Genomic DNA, 24,505 nt, shown 5'->3' with positions numbered 1-24,505 from the left:
TAACAAAAAGTAATCATTTCCAGAACATTGTTTTCTCTATAATTTGGTCCAAATAGTGTCAAAGCTAAATATTCACATGAAATATGTTTTTCTTTCTGCTTCACCTTGCCTGCCTTAAAAGACAAAGCAGCACAGAAGAAACATGTGGAAAGTATAATCGTATCAAACAAACTTCGATGGAAAAAGTGAGATTACTAATTTAAAAAAAAAAATCCCTTTCCCTAATGCAAAGCAAATAAAAGGTGCAGGGTACTGATACGAATCAACAGTAATGCTGTTAGAGGACTGAGAGATGAAGTCCCTAGTCGTCTGTGTACTGAGAAGTCTGTGGTCTTCTTCAGTTGTGCCCTTAGTCGAAGGGATACGACGTCTCTTTCCAGGTACTGGTAGCATTCTGATTGCCAATGATTATTTATTTTGGCTGCAGCTACCTGAGACATTTCATGTTATTTTAGATTTACTAGAATGTTTACTTTAAAGGTAGGGATCTGTTTTATTTTATTATTATTATTATTATTATTTTTGTCCAAGATCAGGAAAGAACTCCATCCAGTCTTTGTTCACACTTGCACGAAGCGCCGAGCTTTGGTTAAGATGTGAAGCTTGATTGTGTTCCGAGTTAATATGATTAAGCTTGCAGGACCTGCTCCTCATTTACTTTCTTGTGAAAACTTGTGAAAACTTGTAGGTACTCACATATCAAACCCTGAAAGCTATTTTTTTTCTTGTCAAATAGTTTTTTAAAAAGAGCCTGCAAAAGGCACTGACTATGAAAAAAGGCGACCCAATAATGGAGAGTTCAGACTGTTCATGTGTACTAATAATGAAATCCACCAAAGTATTTTTCATTCTTTCTACACCTTGACAGTGACAAAAAGGAGCCAACATCACTTGTCCCCCCCAGCGGATTAAAAGCGGCTCTTGGTTTTCATTGTAACTATAACCTATGTCTAGTAATAGCCTTTCAGTAGAATTAAAAAAAAAAATCAATATTATCACCAATGCATATCTTCTCTGGTTCTAGCTTTGAGAATATAAAATTGTTTTCTTATCATGGCTCATTTTAAGGGAAAATGAGTACCATATGTATTTCATATATAGTATTAAAGAGATTCAATGAGTATGTTTGTCAGGTTAACACTTTTGGTTTTAATAAGGAATTTTGTTTCCCAGCCCTCTTTTCCTTGCTCACCTAGGACCTCATCTATCGTCCAGACTCTGAAAAACTTTCCTCCAGTCTGCAGAATTGGGCCGCGCGGGTCCTGGTCCAGTGGGCTTTCAGCGGGAGGATATGCACCTGAGAAATAGCATTCCATTCAGCCTTGGCATTATTGTTACCACGCCGAGCACAGCTAGCTCTGTAAGTAATAATTGTTAAGGCGAATGCTAGTTTAGTCTAATTTAGCTCATTAGCCGGGTAACTCCTTTGTTTTCCAAAGAAGCATCAGGACACTTGCATTCGTGGGTCGCCCCAGCCTGCGTACTACCATCAGGCGGTTCACGTTGGCTCCTCGCGGTGGAGTTTGTTGAGTGCACAGAAACTGAATACACACCAGAGCTCCATCAACTTTCTCCCCCGGACCTGAGCGTCCGTGCCAAGACAGACCTGGGGTCTGCCTTCATCAGTCGTCACCCTGGCACGCCCTGACTCGGGCGGACTGGCCAGGGGGAAGAAAGCGGTCCCGGGCATGTCGTTCGCTAACTCTTCGCATACCGTGGCGAGTGGCTGCCGCCTGGACACGTTCCTCCTGTTTGCACACAAGCCATGGCTGGTGCAAACAATTCCGCAGAGAGCCTGCCTGGCACAGTGAGTCGGGGCGGCAGCTCAGCTTCGTGCCCGTTGTTAATCCATTTGCTTTACATAAAAGATGGAAAATAGGGCTTTGTTGCAGGAGCTGGCTCTTGGGGCTCCGTGTGAAGGAGTCCTTTTTCATTCTTCTTCTTTTTTTCTTTTTTAACAGTTTCTAACCTCATAATCCTTCTTGTTAGGAATCTGGTAATATGATTTCTACCACGATGCAGGCAAGCCCCAGGTTTATGGTAAATGCATGGAGCTGTCTGTCAAAATGCTGGGTCTTCCGCTTCGGTGACAAAGCGCGTATGGGGACGGGGCAGAAGGTCAGTACAGTGTCGGCGGGCAGATAGAGTGGTGAAGAAGGAGCCGGGAAGCAGCTTTTTTGTGTGTTCCTAAGAGAGGCGGCATCTTTTTTTTTTTTTTTTGCCATGTCACTGATGTATTTTTTTTTCTAAGTGATTTCCCACTAAAGGAAGACAGTACACCTTGAGCCGAACAAGGGCTATGTTGTCCCCCAAGAGAAGCAGAGGCCACCAGACCTTAAGATGCAGTTAATGGGGTGTCAGAGTTGCGAGCAGGCTTGTTGGCTTTGTGTGTTTTTGTGCATTGATCTCCGATTCATTTTGGCACTTGCGGCACTCCATTACTCTAGATTTTAATCATCCTGAAAGACAGGGATTTGATACACAAGGAGTGTGGCAGTGGTTGAAAGAAAGGAGGAAGCAAAGGGCGACTTTAATCAAAATGTGATTTTAGCAGGAGAAGAGGGAAAGAGGAGCTATGATATCGCATACATTAAAAGATGGAAGAATTGCTCCATTAGCGGATCAAAAATTTCTTGAGTTGAGCCTCCAGGAAAAGGGCACATGGGCTGAGAGCATTTTGAGCTTAGTTGTACAAACTAAGTCCTGAAGCTATTTTCAAACTAATATTTAATATATATTCTTGGTGAGTATTTCACCTTCTAAAGGTTATGTCAGAGGTAGATCTGGAAAACTAATGAAGGAACAGAGTGTGCAACATTTCTTGTGAGGTGTCTATACCCTCATCTGTGGTCTCCACATTGCACTGGAGAAAGTTGGCAGGGCCGGCTTCTAGGGTATACGACCTGAGCACATGGCCTCAGGATTTAATGCTCTGCTGTCACAGTCTTGAAATTCCTTTTTTTTTTTTTTTTTTTTTTAAATTGTGGACTGTGCTTTATTACGAATGGTGTAATCGGATGGATATAATATGGCATCAGCCAGTGAATATCTTGTATTGAAACAACTAGTTTCTTCTCCCTTTCTTTAATCCAAATTTGATGCTATTAACCTATTCCATTATTTAAATTGACTATTAAGGGGCACCTGGGTGGCTCAGTGGGTTAAGCCTTTGCCTTCAGCTCACGTCATGGTCTCAGGGTTCTGAGATTGAGCCCTGCATTGGGCTTTCTGCTCAATGGGGAGTCGGCTTCCCCCCCACCCCCCTCCTGCCCTTCTGCCTAATTGTGATCTCTGTCAAATAAATAAATAAAATCTTAAACAAATAAATTGACTATTAATATTGGAATCAGTTTGATTTATCAGGACATATTTCCCATTAATTAGGTTTTCTTTTTTGCCTCTTTCTGTAAATTTCATTCTGTCCTCCATTTTTCCTGAGATATAGTTGACCTCGGATGTTGTCTAAATTCAAGATGTACAGTGTGGTGATCTGATATGTACATATCATAGAATGATGATCACAATAAGGTTAGTTAAGAAATCCATTGCTTCACATAATTGTGCTTTATTTGTGTGTGATAAGAACATTTAAGACCTACCCTCTTAGCAACTTTCAAGTACATAATATTCTTTTTTTTTTTAAGATTTTATTTATTTATTTGACAGACAGAGATCACAAGTAGGCATAAAGGCAGGCAGAGAGAGATAGGAGGAAGCAGGCTCCCCCTAAGCAGAGAGCCCGATGCGGGGCTCAATCCCAGGACCCTGAGATCATGATCTGAGCTGAAGGCAGAGGCTTAATGCATTGAGCCATCCAGGTGCCCCCCATAATAGAGTATTCTTAGCAATAGTCACCACACTGAGTATTAGATCCCTGGAACTCATTTATCTTCTCACTGGAAGTTTGTACCCTTATCCAAAATCCCCTGCCCCCATTTTCTCCACACCCCACAGTCCATTCAGCCCATTTTATTTTGTGTTTCTGTGAGCTTGGATTTTTTTTTTTTTTAAGATTCCATATAGAATTGATATCATACAGTATTTGTCCTTCTCTGCCTGACTTAGTTCACTTAACATCATGCCTTCAAGGTCTATCCATGTTGATGTAAATGGCAGGATTGTCTTCTTTTTTAATGGCTGAGTAATAATCCAATATTTATCCCATATATATCTTCATAGCTATATAGATATGATATCTATCTGTCTTATATACAGATATCACACTTTCTTTTTCCAGTGTCATTTACGTTGTTTCCATGTCTTGGTTCTTATGAATAATGTTGCCATGGACACAGGGCACAGATTTTTTTTTGAGATAGTGATTTTATTTTCTTCAGACACATACCCAGAAGTGGAATTGCTGGCTCCAAAGGCAGCTCTATTTTTACTTTTTGGAGGAACCTCCATACTGTTTTACATAATATACATACAAATTCAGATTCCTACAGACCAGGGCGCCCTTTTCTTATAACTTCGTGAACTCTTGTTATGTCTTGTTTTTTGATAACTGTCTAGAACTCTAATAGGTGTGAGGTGATATCTCAATCAAAATCTCAGTTTTGACTTACATTCCCCTGATCATTAGGGATGTTGAACATTTTTTCAAGTACTCTTGGTATTTGTATCTTTTTTGGAAAGATGTCTAGTCGAATTTCCTGTCCATCTTCCACACAGATGATGAGGAGGAGGATTGTTATTGAGTTTTATGAGTTCCTTATATATTTTGGATATTAAACCCTTACTGACATATGGTTTACAAATATTTTCTCCCACTGCCTCTTCATTTTGTGAATTGTTTCTTTTGCTGTGCAGAAACTTTTTAGTTTTTTGTATGAAATTCTTAATAATTTTATCTTTGGGGATGCCTGAGTGGCTCGCTCAGTCAGTTAAGCATCTGCCTTGGGCTCAGGTCATGATCCCAGGGTCCTTGGATGGAGTCCTGCATTGGGCCCCTTGCTCCATAGGGGGCCTACTTCTCCCTCTCTCTCTGCCTGCTGCTCCCCCTGCTTATTCTCTTTCTCTGTCAAATAAATAAATACAATCTTTAAAAATAATAATAATGTTATCTTGGAACTTGTGTTGTATGAAGTGAACTCCGCTAGAACAATGGAGCATGAACAACACCAGAGGAGATGTATGTGGTCTGTGAGTCTGTTGTTCCTTATCTCCCATGCACATAGACCATTTGTGATGCCTCAACGGGCACAGGTCCAGTGGGCCCATAATGTGTGGGAGAATAGTGAATTTGAAAGTGAGCACAAGGTAGGGGGGTTACATCTGTCACTGAGGTTCTGGTGATAATGATGACATGGAAAGGAAATAAATTATAGGGCAACACGTAGCTCTTTTCCTGTTTAAACTTTCCTACTCTTCAGTAAGATACAGAGTGACTATAGAACGTGCATGTATCAAGAAGTGAAATGAAAACAATTGAGTTAGTTTTCACTGTTCTGGTAAAAATAAAATGCATATACATATCTAAGCTACAAAATAGGAATTGTGTGATTTCAATGTTTCCACGTGACTTAAATGCTCTTATATATGCATTTAAAATGGGCGTTGCACAATATAAAATTGAACGGTAAAATTCATGCTAATTTAAAATGTACTTAGAATGGCACGACATAGCAAATAAACACCAATGTAAGTCACGAGAATGGAGGCTATGGAGGAAAGGAAAAGAAATCTGTGTATTTTAGGACCTTTACTACCACTTTCTCCAGTTTTTTGAACAATATGCCCGTATTTTAATTTTGCACGGAACTCCACAAACTATGTGGCTGGCTCTGAAACTGGGAGATACTTCTACCAGGGAAATGGAAATTAGGATGTGTCCCCAAGTCCTATAAGACAAACTTTCCAGCTTTCTAAATTACTTTATCTTGGAAGGAGTCATTCAATCTTGATCACAACAGTAGTAAATGGAACCCCTTCTTCTGGTCTCAAGAATCAACTCAGGCAGCAAACATGTCAGTGCCCTGTCATCGTTCCCCTCAACACAGCTCAGCAACTTGATAGCTACCTTTCTGGTTATGACAAATAATGTATGACCCGTGGCTCCCATGTGCTACCTCCTTTGTGAGGAGCAAGATGAATAGCCATAGTACAATGTGAAATAGAGGACTTGAAAGAAGCACGATTCCAGAACATGCCGTCACCGAGGAAACTGTCACTAACTAGAAGCCAAGGAACAAACAATTCGTAGATTAATTAGTAAATGAACAGTGCCCTAGAAGCCCCAAATAGTTAATTTACCACAAGGAGATAAGCCATTTACCCATCCACATTGGTAAAATTGGTCCCTTAATAGAATTGCTTAAAGCTAGTGTGTCCATGTAGAACTTCCTTATCAATATTAAGTCTCCTCTGTTGAAGAGAAAGTGCAAAGGGGCTTCCTCTAGAGGGAATGTTTGGTTCCCATATTCCTTGTGTGCTGCCATTTGTCCCCCAGAAACTGATCAGATCAGCACATCTCACCTGTCTCCTGTCCTCTCAACCTTGACCACTTTCTCTAAAAAAGCAAGCAACCCTTTCCCCTTGCTCCCTGAAAATTTTTTCAATTGCACTTAACTCTTTCTGACACATTATATACAGTACTTGTTTTGTTCAGTCTCAGTCTTCTCCTCATAATATAGTTGAACAAAGCAAATACTTTGTTTTTTGTTCACTGCTGTATTCCCAGAGCCTAGAACGCTGCCTGGTTGAAGTAGGTGCTCTACCAAGGAAATGGAAAATGGGATGTGTCCCCAGATACCATAAGGTAAACTTTCCAGTTTTCTAAATTATTTTATCTTTGACGAATGGGGGTGGGGGAAGAGAGGGAATAGTTGAAGGTTCAAGAAGTTTGGGAAAGACTGGATTAAACAAACATAACTATCTTCTTTATTGCAGGACTTATAGGCCTTTGATAGCTCAATGTTCATTGTCAATCTCTAACAGAGATAGAATGTACAACTCAGCTGGGCCCTGGGACTCTTTTTTATCCCCACGTAGAACAATATTCTGTGGAACACATTTTGGGAAATGTCATCTTAAGTGATAATTTATTGACCTCACAGAATTGCAAATGAACCCTGTACCAGAGTAAATCCACCTCTTCCCTTCAAGCTCTTAATATTTTTGGAAACAGCCTTTCTTGGGCTGATTAGAAAGGTACTGCCATTGGGGTCCTGCTCTTTCCAGATTCATCATATTCTTGCATTTCACACTAAAAGAAGTTTACTCTTAGCCTGTATTTGATGTAAATGCCACAGTCTTGGTTACTGTGCCCTAATGTTTTCTGTATTTCCTATCATTCTTCATGCTTATCAGTCTGGATCTCTCAGAATAAGAACGGAAATGCCCCCAGGCAGAAGGAAAGGGCCCTTTGCACCTGTAATGATCTTTAGCGCATTATTTAGGCCTTGTGCACAATGTGGTGCTTTCTAAATGATTTTAATGAAAATGGCATAATGATATTGATCCCCTATTAATGAACAGCAGTGGAGGTAGATGTAAGAAAGTAAAAACAAAATAAAATAAAAAGTCAGGGTTTCTCAGTTCCAGGCTTCAGGACCCCGCTGTTATAATTGACGTTCACGTTGAAACAGAGACCCTCTCTGTACCTAAATGAGCGAACCAAAATACAAACAGGATAAGGTATACAGTTCTCTCTCAGAACAGAGAGTGAACTATTACTGAGGGACTTCTAGACAAATCATCATAAGTCTGTAGTCAAACCCATAAAAATTTGCTCATAATTTGAGGGATAAAATGTTGCATTTTTAAAAGAAGTGAACAGAATCAATTTTATAAATATAAATACTTTCATACTGGTGTTTCTCTAATATGGGCATCAAATCTATCCTTAATCAATTAACACTGCAGAGACTAATCCTGAGGGTACTAAAGAGCACCTTTAGTTTCTAGGACAAAGGGTACGAATCCAATACAAAGAATTTTTGATCTAGTTCGAACATGTTACCATCAATTGACAATCCACAACTGTGAGATTTTACTACAATTAAAGTCAATACATTTATATGAGTTCCTTTCTGATAGAGTTAAGTTATTAGTTCTGGATATCAACAGTTTTGTCGGGGTAGGGACTCTATATATTTAAGAAACGTACTTTTTTACTGTGGTGAAATACATACAACATAAAATTTGCTACTTTGGCCATTTTTAGGTGTACAGTGACATGAAGTACATTCATTGTTTTGCCAACTATCGCCACCAACCCATCTCCAGAATTTTTTTCATCAATCCAAACTGAAATGTTACACTCATTAAAATATAATTCCTCATCCATCCCTCTTCCCAGCCCCTGGTAACCACCATTCTACTTTCTGTCTTTATGAATTGATTATTCAAGTTACATTGTATACATGGAATCATATAGCATTTGTCCTTTTGTGTCTTGCTTATTTCAGTTTGCATAAAGTCTTCAAGGTTTGTCCATGTTGTAGCTTGTGTCAGAATTTTAGTCTTTTGGAAGGCTGAATAATACTCCATGTCGTGTATATACCACGTTTTGTTTGTCCATTTCTCTGTAGATGGACATTTGTTTCCATCTTTTTGTTATGGTGAATAATGCTACTATAAACATTGGTGTATAAATATCTATGCAAGTTCTTGCCTTCAGTTCTCTCAGGTATATACTGAGAAGTGGAATTTCTAGATCATATGTACAATTCTATGGTTAATTTCTTGAGGTCCACCATACTGTTTCCGCAGTGGCTATGCCCATTTTGCATTCCCATCAACAATGTGTTCAATTTCTCCACAATTTCACCACCACTTGTTTTCTGTTGTTGTTATTTTATAATAGCCATTTTAGTTGGAAACCTTGTTTTACCTTTGTGTTTCATAAATATTTTTCTTCATTTTGTATAAAACTCTGGTGATAACTATTTCTAAGTTACTGATACTGAATTCAGTATTTTTTTTCCAGTCCAAAAATGTATTATTCCTTCTTTCTCATCAGATCTATTAGTTTTGTTCAAGACAGCATGATAATATTCTATGTGTCTGTAACAGGGATTATGTTTATGTGTGTGTGTGTTTGTGTGTGTGTGTGTATAATATTCATATCTAATAAATAAATAACTAATTATTACCATGTTGTTTTTGGTATGTTATCAATACTTATGGCATAAGAATAATGAAAGTGAATATAAAACTACTATCAGAATTATAAAAAGGGTACTCTAAACACTTTCTTCGGACACTTGATTTTGTACGTATTTGTAGAAGCGGTGGGTTTTTGTTTTTTGTTTTGGGGCTCACTAGCAATGCAGTCAGTATATCTCTTTTTAACTTTTTGCATTCAGGTCAACATTATGCTGCCTCACACAAGCTTCATAAATACAGATGCTTTCTGCCTGAGAGGTTCTCACAAGGGCATAGATTCTAGACTCCAATGATGAAACATGACCTTTGTGAGAACCAACACCAGCAAGATGTTCCTATTAAATAAGACAAACAGGTAGCTTGATGTTTTGTGATAATTTTCACAATCGGGTTCAAGTCCATTCTCTCTTCTAAATTAAGTGCAAGGAGATACATCACCCTGGCCAATAATTTCATGGCCGGTCTTGCGGACCTCACTATATAGGCTCCTGCGATCATGAGTGTGAATCATAGCATTTATACTGCCTAAGGCACTGGCATATGAAAGCATAGCCTACACCCAGCTGATTAAGCTGTAGCATAAAACAACACTTCAGTAGTCAGGAGCATGACAGCCCACAATGGTTTATTGGACCAAAGAGTATAACATTGTAATTTACTTCTCTAATACATGTCATGTTCTCTCTTATTGTTTCCCCTTATGGAGTGAAATATGTAGGTAAGAGATTGCTGTACAAGCTTCATGTGTTATGCCCCTCCAAAATTAGAGGGTAACAAACTGTCTTTATTATCCTGTGCCTTTGGTAAGCTGCCACAAATCACAGAAACCACTGCAGGTGAGCATCTAGTGGTTTAAAAAGTCAAGGCAAACTAAAAGACTTCATGTCTCTGCCTGAAGCTATTTTTGAACTACAGTACAGCTAGACACAATTATTATACTTCCTGGCCCTTCCTTTTTATTGTACGTTCCTACCACTTTTCTTTCTTATTGACAGGAAATCAGGATTTATGAAGTCTGGCTCAATGCAAATATTTAAAGACTTAATTTTTTCTTTCTTTCTCCCAAAACATAACAAAATAAGTTGAATGGTGTTTTGGTGAGTTTATTTTTCTTTTTAAACTGGAATTCATGGCTGTTCTCCAGCTGCAAACGGCACTAGTCACAGATAATTTAAAGAGAATAGCTTGCTTGTTTGTCAAGCAAACATGTGTAATCTGATGAAATTATTAATGTCATAGTGTTAACTCTCTTCTCATAAATACAGTTAACAGTGCTGACACTGCAATTATACTCGAATGTTCCGGCTCTTTGCTTATTCGCTCAATCTGTCAGTCCAGTATGGGGGAGACAAATTGTGGTGGGCACTTGACAATGCACAAAAGAGATATAAACCTCTTCTGATTAAACCTTGATGAAAGATTAAACTGTTCTGAATGCTTGCCAGATTCTTGTGATATGACATTTTTAACCGGTGGTAATAAAGTTCTGTTCAATGGAGGTTTTTGAAAAAAGATTATATATATATCATGCCTCTATATAGATATATATATCTCTCTATATAACTCTATATATAGATATATCTATACCTATAAAGAGATATATATCTACATAGAAGCATGATATATGTATCATATATACCTATGCATATATTAGATAGAGTAAGAAAGAGCACAGTCATCTCCTAACTTGGATTCAAATTTTGTAAAGAAGATAATATCAGGGGCACCTAGGTGACTCCGTGAGTTAAGCCTCTGCCTTCAGCTCAGGTCATGATCTCAGGGTCCTGGGATTGAGCCCCACATTGGGCTCTCTGCTCAGCGAGGAGCCTGCTTCCCCCGTCTCTCTGCCTGCTTCTCTGCTTACTTGTGATCTCTGTCAAATAAATAAATAAAATCTTCAAAAAAAAAAGATAATATCAGTTCTGATACTGACAGGTTTTTATAGCTGTTTTTTTTTCCTTATAGAAATGAAACAACACATCCTTGAACGTTACCAATCTTATCGTCCTCTGTTGTCTTCAATCTCCCAACGTAATAGCTGCTCACAATATCCCCTTCAAGTTGAAGGGTCCCTACTTTTATTCCGTAAAATTCTTATTCAAATTTTTTTTTCAGGTTTTTTTGTTTTGTTTTTTGATTTTTTAAAATTTTTTATTTTTTATAAACATATATTTTTATCCCCAGGGGTACAGGTCTGTGAATCGCCAGGTTTACACACTTCACAGCACTCACCAAAGCACATACCCTCCCCAATATCCATAACCCCACCCCCCTTCTCCCAACCCCCCTCCCCCCAGCAACCCTCAGTTTGTTTTGTGAGATTAAGAGTCACTTATGGTTTGTCTCCCTTAGATCCCATCTTATTCAAATTTTTAACATACCTATTTGTCAGTAGGTAAGAATGAGAAAAGATTTAGTGTATGCGCTAATCTTGTTATCATTAAAATGAATTCACATCTTTTCATTGTTGGCTTTGGATCAAATGAAAATGGACTGGCTCATAATAACGGCTAATGATTATATGGCACTTACTATGTCCCAGTAGTGTTCTAGCACTTTATATACTTTAAATCACTTAATTTTTACATGATGTAGCTACTAGTATTTTCCTCCTTTTCAGATGAGGAGACTGAGGCTCAGAAAGATTTAAATGACTTGCTGAAAGTAACGCAGCTAATAACGAGTTGAGCTGGAAATTTAATACAGATCTGTTATAACATAAAGTTGTCATCAACCTGTAGACTGATGCATAAAATTCATAAAAATAATTATAGTGTATATTTTAAAAGCCTATAGCATCATGGACTGATAATTATTAGTATTTATATTAAGAAGTGCACTAAATCAAAAAGTTTCTTTAATTTTTTAAAAAAAAAAGCAAAAACAAAGAAAAAGCTTTTGCATTTCAATATTCCAGTGTCTGGAGCAAATGCATCCATTAAATGTGAAGGAAACAGGGAACCCAGACAAGTTGAACCTGGCCACCTAGACCTTTTAGTTGACTTACTCTGAACAGATAAATTGAAATAATAAAGAAACTGGCAGCTTTCTACACTGTGTTATTACTACAGCCTTGTTGCAAATTCCGAAGGAACCTATCGCAAGTCATTCCTGACCCTTTTGTTCTCTATGTTGTTAACAGAAATAGCATAGTTGTGCTTTCTGTTTTCCACTGCAAAACTTGTGTGAGGAAACATCATTTTAGGATGATGGAGAGGGAGAGAAGGAAAAAACTTAGTGTCAGGTAGAAAGGCAAGGACAGCGCAAAGGTGCCAAAGAGAAAAAAAAATCGTTTTCTTTTTTAATTGTGCTAAACAGTTGTTTCCCTCTCTGAAAGTTCATTAAATTTATTTGTCATCAGGGTAATTGAGCTACACTTGTTGCTAAGTCTGTTGCTTGCCTTCTGATGAACGGATTCATTAAGTTCATTTCTAATCTCTGTCTTCTAAATTCAATAAGCACTATAAAATTTCTTTCCTTGTATGGGAATTCTAAGGTCTTTTTTTTTTTTTTCCCTCAACAGCTTGAATTCCTGTATTCTGATTAAGATAGATGAAGTATTTGCATTCTATCCATATTCATAATCCTCTTTCAGAGTCAACCTAAAATACCACATTTGTTGCCCAGGCAGACACAGGCAATGTGTTCCGATGGCTCTGTAGCTTTTTGTTTAGATGGATAAGGACCTATCCCTCTTCAAATACAACAGAAGAGGTGGTCAGTAGGTGAATTCAAGCTGTTAAGAAACCAGAACAATCATTGCGTCTTTTGTGTGTGACAGAAACTGTAATTAATGATTTCCCCCCTTTTTTGCTCAAGAAAAAAAAGAGAGATGTGCAGTTGACAGACATTTTATTAATAGTTTCTGCCAACTTGCCATGCATAAAAGGCTTTATTGGTTGCAATGCCAGTGTAAGAAAAGTTCTTTTTGATGAAATGCTCAAGATGGCTGTTTGATGGATGAAAAATGAAGGCAATCTGTCTACCGCCATTGAAAGTTTGGGTTTCAATAATAAAATTAAAACTATTGTGACATTTCCTATTGTGTTATTTAACCATCTACCTCCCACTGGTCCAATCAATAGTAGCATTACCTAGGTCCTCTCTAGTCAACAAGAAGACCTGCCAATATGGTGTCTCATGGTTAATTTATGAGGAGATTTATTATTGATTAAGGTGTTTATATATTTGGTGACTGCTGTTCTTCCTATAGAGGGGAAATACTTTAGTCTCGTTTTGAGGGTTAAATATTCTCCTTGACAAAACATGGATGTTTGTATCCCTTCAGTAACTAGAAATCTAGGGACTCTACGAGAAAGCAACAAGGAATGTATACCAATGACAAAGTCTCATCAGGTGTGTAGGATAGGACTCTAATTAAGCACCTATTGTTTTCTTGCTTAGCATTTTAGCATTTCATTAAAAGCATATCCTCCAAAAGGTTTTTTTTTTTTTTTCTCAATATTGGCACATTCGATCCATAGTTACCTGAATTAGAATTTTTCCCCTTTTAAAATTGTTTCATGCAAGTTTTTATTGAGAGTAGATGTGTGTTTCAATGATTTCTGCTCATCAGTCAAGAGGGAAAACACATTCTGCCACATGGATTCACGATAAAGCAATGAAGGTGCTTCACTGCAGCTCGTTTAATCCTCCATTACACAGGGGTGAGAAGAAAAGGGATATTCAATATTTTAATAAGTCTTTGGACTTTGCTGCAGCCCCAAATGGAATTTAGTCAAGAAATGTGAAGGGTAAGGTACTAAAGCATTCTAATCATTGCACTGACCAACTTGCAAATATACTAGCTTTATTTTGTTTACAACCGTCATCATTATTAATTTAAACAACCTTCAGTATTTGCCCATACTTTTTACAAACTTTAATTTTTAAAAGTCTTAAATAGCTCATATTTCGGAAGAAGGCAGGCAGCTGGAAATGTGCTCTTTGCAATTGATCTTCAAGCAGTCATTCCTTTTCTCTGGGAATTTTTATGTAAGCTCCCTTATCGGGAATATGCTAATGACATACGCCATGATTACTGATTTTCTTTGAATCGTTATTCCTCTGTGGGCAAAGCAATCAGAAAGGGAGAACAGGAGATTTCCTCCTTGCTTGTATGCCTTCTTCAACCATCTGCTCTATCCTGACTCATTTGAATTCGATCAGCAGTTTTTAGATCCTTTGCTCGTACATTCAGAGACATTTGAAAGCTTAAAAGGAGTTAATAGTTATCTATCTATGTCACAGTGTGGTTCTCGGATGGGTTCTGAGTGCGAACTTACCCACCCAGGGTTTACATGAGCAGATTAATTTTGTTAAAGAAAAATATGGTAATGCAGTTTAGCAGCTTCATCATACGGGATGTGTCGTTTTGAACACTTTTATTATTAGTGACCTTGAGCTCAGGCATTGAAAATATAAAAAGCTAACTATAATACTTTGTGTTGAAACAAAATATTCCAGGAAAAGAATTGTTGATTCTAAACTTCTCAAGGGGAAGAAAAAGTGAAACTGGACAACTGGAGAGAGAGAGAGAGAGAGAGAGGAGAGCAAATTTGTAAAAAACAAAAACAAACAAAAAAGCAAAAAGGCAGTCATCATGTACACTTTTTAGGGTGACATTTGTAGGAATTCAGACAAGAAGTCCAGATTAAGAATGAAGACTTCTGGGTGCCAGTCTGTACCCTGCCACCAAAGCATGATTTTCTCTCTCTTAGGAAAGTTACTTAATTTCTTGGAGCTTCTGTTTCCTCTGAGGTGACATGAAATGAATGGAATACTCTTCTGCAGTGACATGAAATGAATGTCGTAGGTGATATTTAAGGTTCCCTCCACCAGTGAAATTGCGTGGCCATATTATTTATTCCCATGAAACACACTGTAGATGATGGGACAGTTACTTTATGGATTTGGTTTTCACAGGGGCATTTGATCTTGCCCAGGGAAAAGCCATTTCAAAATAAATCATCCACCTTCAGAAGAGGGGCTCCGAGCCTCCTGATTACACTTTTAAAAATGATGAGTATGGATGAAATTTTAAAAATGGGACACCATATCTTGCTTCAGTTTACACAGAAGGGATAAATTGCTAAAGGTGTTGCTGATTGATAGAAGCAAGTCTTCTACTTCAGTGAGAGAAAATCAGCAAGATTCTGACACCCCTAGCAAAACAGTGCTAACTTAATATGCAGAGTTGCCATGTAGGCAAGAGTGTTTGCAAAACTTGATGCTATTAGGTCAGTGAACGTTGTCAAAACATGAAGGAGACGTGAGTTTGGGAATGTTGACACTCTCTTGTATTCAGCTCATTCAAAAGCGAAGGGAGCTATTAATGTAAAATTGTTCCAGAAAGCGCCTCAATCATACCTCCCCCAATAATACCTCTTATTTTCTCCCCATCTAGAATGAGATGGGGAACAACCCAGCTGCCCTTGTCTTTTACACAGTTATGAGGTTTCTGAACAAGGCTATTGCATCCACCGACCCTCCCTTCTGCGGAGCCTGCTGGCTTGTGCTGTGAATGACCACTGACCACACCCTCCACCTGATGAATGCGAGTCTTCTGATTCTGTGTATTTTCTCTGGCCACAATTCCTGATTTGGGTCCTGATTTCTGTTGGATAGTTCTGGCATGTTACAGACGGAGTGGCAAAGCCAAGACTTAAATAGAAATTACTTCACTGATGTGTTTCGGCTGACCAGAGACAATATGCCCAAAATAACCTCCACTCCCTTCCTTCCACATATCCCAACAAAGGGAAGAAACATACAGCCACTGTCTTCTTTTTTGATGTATTATACAAATAGAATGCTTTTGAGAAATAGGACTAAAAATAGGAGAGCACAAGCATATCTTAATATTTCATGAGATAAAATTTCAAAGGCCTGAAATTAAAGATAGGCAGGTAGCCAGTGATATATGGAGAGAAATGTTTATTGCAACCATTGGCTTATGTTTGATGGACAGCAAATATTCTTTCGCTAGTAGTTTAGCTTTTGGTTACTGGCATATACTGTCTTGGAATTGCGACATGCTGGGCAACCTGATATTGTGTCTGCTTAGCTATCAAGCGATTGCATTTACTTTTTTAGGATTTTGTTTGTTTCCTTGCTCCTGAAATATAGTTCATACATCTCCTTGATGTTGAATGACTTTGCCTCTTGTAATGGTTAGAGCATATAACATTTAGATGTTGGTATTTCTCACTAGCACTAGGCTTACATAGAGAGATATGTTGTTTAAAACGGATTTTTATTTTTTTTGCAGGTTTTGTTTATCACTTACATATATTTTATATTTCCTTCTAGATTAAAAAATATGCATTACATATTCCATGTCAGAAGAGATCATAATCCAAAGAAGTCATTTTATACTTTTCACATACTCTTCTATTGTGCCTCCCTGTCGTGTCCCTCCTACCCGTGCCACCCCCCCTCCCCGCCCCAGCAGATGATCTTCCTGTTCTGTTTCTGGATGAGGAAGAAATCCAGAAAGGAAGTCTATTCACCAGTTCCTGCATCAGCAAATTTCGGATCTACGTCAGTAGCGCACTCTGCACACTGCTCTCAGCACATCAGGACAGTGTCTGGATGGCAATATTAAATGCTTTGCTGTTTAAAATGTCTTTCTGAACACAGATTATTGAACATTATATCCAATTTTGAGGACGATTTTATTCACATGAAATCAGTTTTTCCAAGTTTAGAAACGAAGCATTCTTAGTTTGAATGTTGCACAGTGATGATTTTCAATGATTAGAAACACATTCATACTATAGCACGTCTGGGCCCAAGAATCCCTCATTTACAGCCCATTTTTCTCCAGAAACAATCTAAGTATTTCTAGGTCGTATTACATTTCTCCCTCCCATGTGCTCTCAGTCAATAGATTGTCATTATCAGAATAAAGTTCTTTATATTTAACTGAATTTTGAACTTATGAAAGATACACAAATCTACTTGAAAATTGATATGAAAAGGTGAGTAGAATTTAAAGTGTTCTTCACTTCTTTGGTCATTTTACAAAGACATTTATGTAAAAATGCCATTATGTATGTTCCACATCTCTTTCTGTCTGTCTTTCTTTTTTTAAGTAGTTCAAACCACCTATGCAAAATCAGCCTATTAGGTAAAGATAACCGAAATATTATTGGAAAAGATGGAAGGAATATCACTGGAGATTTGCTGTTTTATATCCTCCTGGAAACAAAAGGCATGTGCTCTTTACCGAACTATTTCACTGAATTAAATAAAGATATTACCAAGTGTAGCTAAAAAATCCAGCAATATCTAAGCATTTGTGAGGGAAATATACTTTAGACTGACATTTGTGTACATTTTTCTGTATCTCCTAAAGCCTGTCCATTTTTCAAGTAAAGGTTTATTCAGATAACCTCTGCCTCAAACTCTAGAATATAACCTTGAATGATCACAGGAGTCGGCAGCATTATTGAATAAACAACTTCAGCTCCTTTGTACCCCAGCAATATTCCTCACTTTCTAATATATCTTTTTTTTTCTAATTTTATTTAATGCATTTTTAAAGATTTTATTTATTTATTTATTTATTTATTTGACACAGGGAGAGAGAGAGAGAGAGAGAGTGAGAGAGAGAGAGAGAACACAAACAGAGGGAGTGGGTGAGAAAGGGAGAAGCAGGTTTCCCGCGGAGCAGGGATCCCAATTCGGGGCTCTATCCCAGGCAGACACTTAACGACTGAGCCACCCAGACACTCCTCTAATTTATCTTTAAGTGGACTTTTATTGGTAGAACTTCAGATGTAATTAGCCCCTTTTATTTTCATTTATTCATTTACTCAGCTTTAAATTGATAAAGCCATTAGCTCCCCCTGCTACTTCTTTCTGGTAGCTGTATCACTTCCTGCCTCCTTTCTAAAGTCTTTTTTTTTTTTTTTTTTAAGATCTTTATTTATTTTGGAGAGGGAGAGTGTGCAACATGAGTGTGTAGGTGCAAGGGGCAGAGGGAAAAAGAGAGAAACTTGAGCAGACTTTGGGCTCAGCATGGAACCCCTCCATGTGCTTGATCTCATGACTTGGAGATCAGGACTTGAGCTAAAACCAAGAATCTTAACTATCTTAACTATCTGTTCTACCCAGGCACCTCTCCCTTCTAAGGTCTTAAGACAATTAAAAAAAAAAAAGATTTATTTATTTATTTGAGAGAGGGAAAGTATAGGGAGAGGGGCAAAGTGAAATAGGGAGAGAGAAAGATGAAAGCAGATTCTGGGCTGAGCACAAAACCCCAGGCTCCATCTCATGACCTTGAGATCATGAGCTTAGCCAAACTCAAGAGGTGGATGCTTAAACAACTGAACCCTCCAGGTGCCCCAAAAGACTTCAGATATTTTCAAAAAGGTGTACATTTTGATGAGGTTACTTTTCCCCTGTTGAATCAATAATCACAAACTAGAATTAAAAATTAAATAAGAACTAGAAACGAAATTAGAAATTTATCACTTGTAAGTCTGCCAAACGTGAGGTTGGTTTTCTAATTCATATATGCAAAGCATGAGGAAAACATCCACATCTCTGTGTTGTCTAAATGAACAAAAGGCAATTTAAGGAAGATTTCTATAACTCTGGAAGTGAGAGATGAATTCGGAGTTATACATGCTACTTGGGGAGAAAAAAGAAATAATGATATAGAACTTGATATGCATTTTAAATAATTTGCAACAGCACTATACACTATTGAAATTTTATCAATTTGTAGTAGATATTCTGCATTGATCTACAAATAATTGGATTTTGCCTTTAAAATTTCAGAACATGTGTAGTTTTATTCATCCAAATAGTTAATACTTACTACAAAGATGTTCACGTTTTATGATTCTCTTTTGGATTGCCTTCAGAGGCAATTTATGAACCATACAAAAAGATCAGTTCTTTTTTTTTTTTTTAAGATTTTATTTATTTATTTGAGAGAGAGAGAGAGCAAGCACGAGCAGGGTGAGGGATGAAAGGAGAAGCAGACTCTTCGCTGAGCAGAGAGCCCTACTTGGGGCAGGATCCCAGGACCCTGGGATCATGACCAGATCCAAAGGCAGAGGATTAATCCACTGAGCCAAACGGGTGCCTCAGATTAGTTATTTTCAACCAATAAGCAATGTGCTAGGAGTTGATACAGAATGATGGCAATAGTTTGATTCCTGACTTTGAGAAGTTCATGGTCTAGAGGGACTATCAGTGACGTTTTATGTTATTTATTTTTTTTATAAAGATTTTATTTATTTATTTGACAGAGAGAGATCATAAGTAGGCAGAGAGGCAGGCAGAGAGAGAGAAGAGGAAGCAGGCTCCCCGCCCAGCAGAGAGCCCGATGCGGAACTCGATCCCAGGACCCTGAGATCATGACCTGAGCCGAAGGCAGCGACCTAACCCACTGAGCCACCCAGGCACCCATCAGTGACGTTTTAAATGGATGACATCTATCAGCTGCCGTGAAGGCTGACACAAGGACGTGCACACAGGGGTTTTGGTCCCATGTGCCTTGTTTGGTTTGTTTTTTCATGTGATTCCCTGAACAAGGGTACAAGCAACTCTTGCCTATTTTCAAAACCAAACCCCTCTCAGAAATTACCACCTCCTCCTGCTGAGGATGTTCAAAGGAAAGAGTTGGGCACATTTTCCTAAGAAAGCTAGCACAGTGACTTAAATATAGAAGTTGTTAGAAAGCTATCGAGGCTGCCCACGGGCATGAAGCACGAAGGAGGTGTGTGGAGGGCAGAGGTGCTGGCTCAGTAGATGTCTAATCTCAGGTGGAGGTTAACTCTGAGTCTTCACTTGTACGTGCCGATGGCCTTTGATCTTCAGTCGTTCATTTGATTTATCATTTCTACATGATTCATTGATAGGTGAATCAGGCTGGACTGCTAATCAATGTTTACTTGAGTGGATCTGATTCTCTCTTTCCCAAATGTTTGTGTATTCATCATGGAGGCAAGGACAGTGTGCCTCGGCAACCTTCTCACGCAGAGAGGTCACAAGACTCTTTGGCATTTGTTGATACCTGTGTGTACTCTACAGTGATACTGTCTAAGAAATTATCATTTCCCTAGGAGACTGACTTCATTGCTCTTGAGGCATCCTAGAAACATCTTTTTAAAAAAGAAAATACTGCATTTAAAGGAAAGCACGGAAATACCATTTAGACCATATAAAGGAATGTTTTGATGTTCCTGTTTTTATTCTGCTTCAGTTTAAAATACAGTTCAAAGTATACCATTTTAATATATGATAGAAAATTTTTATCATAAATAGATTTCTGAAATTATTTAAAATTTTAAAACAGGAGCAATATGGACACCCCCAGGCTTTTTATTTGAGGTAATTATGCCTTTTCAAGTAACCTCTTCTTATGGACCTTTATCATTTCCCCCTCTAAATTATTCTGATCTTAAAAATCCTCTTAAGATTTTGATTTTTTCCCCCTAGTTTCTAATTACTGTGTGTCACGAAGGTAGGTAACTTTATTTTCACTCTTCAAGCATATTTTTCCCCATTTTAATTCCTTGCTTTTCTTCTTTAGACTCAATTTCTCTGTCTAAGCTGAACTAATACTTTTATATTGAGCAACATTTGAATATTATAGTTTGTCATATCGTATACTTATTGTTCAGGGCATATCGTATATTTATTGTTCTATGAAGTTCTCTGTTTTTCTTCTGAATTTTTCCTCTAAATCTGGTTTCAGGCATAATTACTAAAACATAACAAAACTAGATTTTTCAGACATTTTTATGGGTATAATCTGTCAATTGCTTCTACTAACTTTACTCAAATTTCCGTTACAAAAAGGTTATCTGAGATATGCAAACTTATCAGTGTTAAAGAAGAACAAATAAATGCTATTTGGGCATTTCAAAATTGTTTTCTTAGTATAGTGCATGGAAAGATGGAAAATCAGCACATCAGAATACATTTTCTCTTCTAAGATGGCTATTTTTTTTTTTTTTCATTTTAAGATGCTTTGTGCCAGGCTGTCCTGTATGTGAAGTAAAGAATGAAAATGCTGCCTACACTGTGGATAAGATAATCTACTCTACAGAGCTCATAATGGAAATACTATTGAACCACATCATAGTTATGGAAGAAAATAAAACGTGGTTCTCCTGCTACTGACTTTATCCAGCAGTAAAGAGAAATCCTTGCAACTGTTGCTTACACAGTACGAAATCCTTACAGAGTCATAGTGGAGCATGTCTGCTCTCTGACCCAAGCTTTAGGGCTCCTTAAACACCTGTGGATTTATGCAGTTCAGATGTCTGTAAGGGCATGTGTGGAAGTTCATTCAGAAACCTGGAGCCCAAATAAAAAGATCTGATGACATGGGCAAGCTGTTTCATTCCTCTGTAGTCCAATCAGTCTTTTGAATTAAGAAAGAGAGTAAGATTTAAGAATGTGTTCTTTAAAAAGAAAAAAAATTCTGTAAAGAATCGGATTTAACAAGGAAACACAGATGCATTTTTTATTTCATTGTGTGATTTTGCCCAGTTAATCTTTAAATTTATTTTCAAATTTAAATTTATAAAAGCCAGATCATCAGGGTATTGGGTCCCCCACGTTATCCGTGTCTAAGTAGCCCCCGGCAGGTATACACAAACATCTGGTGAGGGGAACTGGCCCTTTTATACTGAAGACCTACACAATTTAAAACATGAAAACCTATACCCTTTAGAAACTTATACTCTTTAAAAATGATCAAATATAGCCACAAAGTTGTCTTAATTAACTCCACAATTGCTTTCTTTTTGGGATTTGATTTCACCTTTTGAAAATCAGAGACACCATGACGTAGAGAAGTTCAGTCTTATTCTAAAGAGTTTCAAATGAACTTATCTTATAATTGTTAAACATGTGTCTTTCCATATGTCTTTAAAAGGTCTTATGAAAGGAAATATGTTTGAAAATACCTTGTTTAAACTCAAACTTCAAGTCATATCCAATGTGAAAAATAGCCTGGTCAACTTCTCTCTTATTTTTATACTCTAATCATGCTGTGCTTGACAGTATGTGTGGAAATGTCGGTAAGACCACTATGCCTGGCGTCTTGATTCTGTTTACACATGGCTAAGACTTATTTTTTTTTTCTTCTGGAAAATAATATATAATCCTATGCAGACTTGGGTTTTACTTAGGGTTATCAGTGAAAGAATGAATTACCCTGAAATAAAAATAGCTATCAGATACTGATTGGTTCTCTATATACTATTCTGTTCCCTCTTCTGCTTCCTTCCTCCACTCCCTCGCCTTTTAAATTTGCCCCAGGAATATTCTATTATTTGTCAATATACTTCTTTGCTTCTAAATGCACAAAAGTGCTGGGGCATTTGTCTTGGATGCTCTTTACTCTTCCTGGCGGCTTCATCTGCCCTATCTTGCTAGGATGTAACAACCATGAATCTTTTTTAAATGGATTAAATAACATGCAATATGCACTCCTAACTTGAACTTAAAGGTCTAAAGAATGTTCCATGGTGGGCTGCACAAAACAGACATGGTTTTAGGAACAATTCTATGACATTCCCTTTAGTTTGAGTTCAGGTTTCATAACACCTGATAGTCGTTTTATTGGCGAGTCTAGGTCCTGAGGATGACAATTTGTTTCCCTTTGTGGTGTCATGTGGTAGTCAGCTTTCTACAGGGAGTTTGGAGACAAGCCAAACAAGCAAAATAAACCCACAAATTTGGGCAAATTCAAATATAGATAGATAGATAGATAGATAGATAGATAGATAAACAGATACATAGATAGATAGATTGATTGGAGGGAGCAGGGGGAGTCAAGGAGGAGATGGTGAGCAGTTTAAATAAAAATATAGTGGTATATAATAAATCTCTATGTGGTCAGTATAAAACGTAAGGATGTGTATAATGTAGGCGTAAGGCTTAGAATGATCATAAATTAGAAAGAATTTTGTTACATCTAGAAAGAGAACATTAGCTAATATCTGCTGGTCGTAAGTACGAAGTAAAGATGTATTCATGCAGTGATACATTTTAACAGTTTTACAATTGCTACTATTCTCCCAGCAAAATACACTGATAGTGATGGAACACAAATTAAAAGTAAAGGAACTGAAACTAATATAACATTGAATGTCAGCTATACTTCAATAATTTTTTTTTTTTAAGTAAAGGAAGAATACTCAGTGAATTCTCACAGTGTGAAGTGGAAATTTCCAGAAATTTCAGGTATTTGGGCTTCATCTTCAGAATCACACAGCTCAAACAAGTTATAAATGGCTATCAGTCTCTTTATAATAATTTATATGTGCCAGTTCAAGACAAGAAAAAAAGGCAGTGATTATGTATTTTTAAATTAATTTTTTTCCAATCAACATGCATTACTTGGGTAGTAAAAGAAGAATATACATTTTTAAGGAGATACTGAAATGAATCCATTAGCACTTTCCCAAAGGGAAAACAAGGCAGAAACATGCAATGCCTTATTCAGACTTTTTTGGGGGGCCACAAACTATATTCTGCTCTTTATGTCAGAAATAACCAGTATCTGTTTCTACTGAACGCCAGATAATTGATTAATGTACTCATAACACAGTTAAAATATTGAACGGCTTGATATTTTAAAATAATATAAGCAGGGCACCTGGGTGGCTCAGTGAGTTAAGCCGCTGCCTTCGGCTCAGGTCATGATCTCAGGGTCCTGGGATCGAGTCCCGAATCAGGCTCTCTGCTCAGTGGGGAGTCTGCTTCCTCCTCTCTCTCTCTCTCTCTCTGCCTGCCTCTCTGCCTACTTGTGATCTCTGTCTGTCAAATAAATAAATAAAATCTAAAAAAAAAAAATAATAATATAAGCAGTATGTGGGTTGGATTTCCCCCCCCCCAAGGCAACATTCAACCTTGTATAGATTCAGTCTTTACAGACTGAAAGAGGGATTAGCAAGGACTGTTAGGAGACAGAGAGCTGCAGAAAACAAGTCTTGGACCCATTGTATCTGGAAACCTCAGTGGAATACAGAGATGTGGGAAGGTCCTAAGGATTCACTAGCAACTGGCTTGGAAAGATGGGAAGAGGAAATGGGGAAATGGGTGAGAGGGAAGGAAGACACAGGGAAGGACTCAGCCTGGAGGTTGGAGGGTGGAGTGAAGGAGGAGGAAAACAAGGGATCTCTACAGGCATAGCTATGAAGTAGTTGCATGCGATCTGCCTTTTTCAAAGTGTTTTCTGACCCTCTTTGAAAACCACTCCATGCTATAAATGGGGCCAAAACTGGGTTAGGGAACATTGTAACCTCATTTCACCTTATTTAGCTATGTGCCAGAGATCTCAGCAGGTAGTTCAATTAACTCCCACTAGTTAAATGAGAGGAAAATGAGGTTACCCAGATTAGCAAAACACAACTCTTGG

At 37.7% G+C, this 24,505-nt stretch overlaps 1 protein-coding gene and 1 long non-coding RNA gene across 2 annotated transcripts in view; one reads left to right on the top strand and one right to left on the bottom strand.

The window, feature by feature from the left end:
- The window catches only part of ADGRL2 (adhesion G protein-coupled receptor L2), a 605,011-nt gene that overhangs the window by 441,613 nt on the left and 138,893 nt on the right, over positions 1-24,505 (bottom strand). The window lies entirely within an intron of this gene.
- LOC131809287 (uncharacterized) lies at positions 1,183-22,279 on the top strand. Its single transcript, XR_009345106.1, has 3 exons — positions 1,183-1,807; positions 6,683-6,760; positions 21,099-22,279. It is a non-coding gene; the product is annotated as an uncharacterized LOC131809287 (long non-coding RNA).

Source organism: Mustela lutreola, chromosome 10 (assembly GCF_030435805.1).
Source record: "Mustela lutreola isolate mMusLut2 chromosome 10, mMusLut2.pri, whole genome shotgun sequence".
NCBI classification, from domain to species: domain Eukaryota; kingdom Metazoa; phylum Chordata; class Mammalia; order Carnivora; family Mustelidae; genus Mustela; species Mustela lutreola.
Note: the sequence above shows the minus strand (reverse complement) of the source record. Positions and strands in the feature narration are given on the sequence as shown.